This window comes from Penaeus chinensis, chromosome 38 (assembly GCF_019202785.1).
Source record: "Penaeus chinensis breed Huanghai No. 1 chromosome 38, ASM1920278v2, whole genome shotgun sequence".
In the NCBI taxonomy this organism is placed as follows: domain Eukaryota; kingdom Metazoa; phylum Arthropoda; class Malacostraca; order Decapoda; family Penaeidae; genus Penaeus; species Penaeus chinensis.
The window spans coordinates 19,817,184-19,819,683 of record NC_061856.1 but is presented as its reverse complement, the minus strand read 5'-3'; positions in this window follow the sequence as shown (position 1 = coordinate 19,819,683).

Here is a 2,500-nt window from a genome sequence, read left to right as displayed (position 1 = left end):
TAGATGTCTAAATGTCCGGGGCGTTTAAGGGCGATGAAATTGTGACAGAAACAAGAAATCACATGTAAATTGGAGAATAACCGTGCACAGAGGCTAACTATATAACTTTCTTTGGTTTTATAAATTATATTGCAGTAAGTTATCTCACCTGCCAGACCCAAAAGAGCCACATAAAAGATGGTTCAAGAACCTGATATGTTTCGAAGAAGGATAAGTTGAACTGAAAGGACAGAAAGATGAAAAGAATCACCATTCTGGATTTCCAGGCATTGATGAGTAGTTTAGGAAAATTACCTATAAGCTTTTTCGATCAACGAAAAAATATAGATACAGAGAAACAAAACACAACTCTAAACTCTCCATTCAACAATGTATAATAACATTATTTTTAGTGTTTATATGCAAAAAACTTATTTGTCTGCTTGTAAATCAGGTTAGATATAAAATAATAATGATAATGATAATAGTTATAAAAATAATAATAATAATAATGATAATAATGATTTTAGTCATCATCATCATAATGATAATAATAATAATAACATTAATAACAATGATGATAATAATAACAATAAAGATACTAATGATAACAAATTAAGGTACTAATATCAACAATAATGATGGTAATGATAATAATTATAACAAAACTAATAATTTTCTTCATCGTCATAATCGAATAATCATGATAAAAACAATAATGATATGAAGAAAAAGAATACAATATTACAATAATTATAATACTGATAATGATAAAGAGATCAATAACAACAACGAAAAAAAGTAATAATAATAATAATATTTATGATATTAATAACATAAGTAATAATTATAACAACAATAATAATTATATCCATTATAATAATAATAGTAATAATAATAATAATATAAATAATGATAATAATAATAATGATAATAACAATGATATTAAAGATGCCAGTAGCAATGATATTAATGATAATAATGACGATGACAATGAAAATAATAATGAATATAATAATAATAATAATAATAATAATAATAATAATAATATTAATAATAATAATAATAATAATGATAATAGTGATGGCTACAATGATAATGATAAAAACAGCAATAATAAATAAGAATGATGATAATTAAAATGATAATGATAGTAATCATAATAATAAGAATAATAAGAATAATAATAATGATAATACAGATAATAGTAATAATAATAATAATTATTATTATTATTGTTATTACTATTTTTATTATTATTATTATTATTATTATTATTATCATGGCAATTACAATGATAATAACGATAATGATAATAATAACAGTAACTGGTATAACATTAATAATAATGATAATGATAGTGATGATAATTATATTAACAATAATAATAAAACTGACACTACCAATAATGATAACATTAATGATAATACTGATAATAACAACAATGATATTAATAATGATGATGATGATATTAGTAATAATAATAACATAATGATAATAATAATAATAATAGTATTAATAATGATAATGATTATGATAGTAATAATGATAATGATTATGATAGTAATAACAATAATGATGATAATAATGATGATGATCATAATGATAATGTTAATAATAATAATAATTATAATGATAATAACGGTAATGATAATGATGATGATGATGATGATATCAGCAATATAGATAATGATAATGACAGGCATGATAACATTAACAACAAGAATAATAAAATTTATGATAATGATTGTAAAAATAACAATAACGATGATAATAATTATAATGATGTCGATGATGGTGATAATAATAACAATAAGGATAATAATTGTAATGTTTATAGTAAGGATAATAAATGATTATAAAAATGATAATGGTATCAATGATAACAATACAGTGATAATAATATAATTAATGATAACAATGATAGTAATAACGATAATGATATTAAAAAATCCTCATTGTTATTGTTGTTTTTACCTTTTTTTAATATCATTACTACTGCTAAAATTATGATGAGAATTAACAGCATTATCATAACGATGATAAGGACGATGATAATATATATGGTATCTTTCTCCGCGAGAAACTGGGCGAGAGACAAGGCAGTAGTGTCAACTCGCACACACGCCTCGCGAAGAGCTGAGAGTGCGAGGAATCTTGGCACAGCCGGAGGGAGGAGGCAGGATAACCCACAAAGAAAAAAGAACCAGATTAAATTACTGTGGCCGCGACTGCATTTGTTTTCGGAATTGTTATTTCAGAAGCAAAAAAGAGTAAGGAACTTTTCAGTAATATGATGTTTCTGAAATTATTTCAAGATCGATATTTTTTCCTAGGATATACATAATTTGCAGTGCTATTTTTCCTCTTCACTAGATAAAAAAAACATTTCTTTTTGGATATCGATTAAGGTAATTCAAGAATAACATAGACCTTTACTGCATTTTATTACAAATTTACAATATCATAATGTAATGTCTTTTGTTCCGTTAAAATCATGGTAAAATAGTTTTTAAATTAT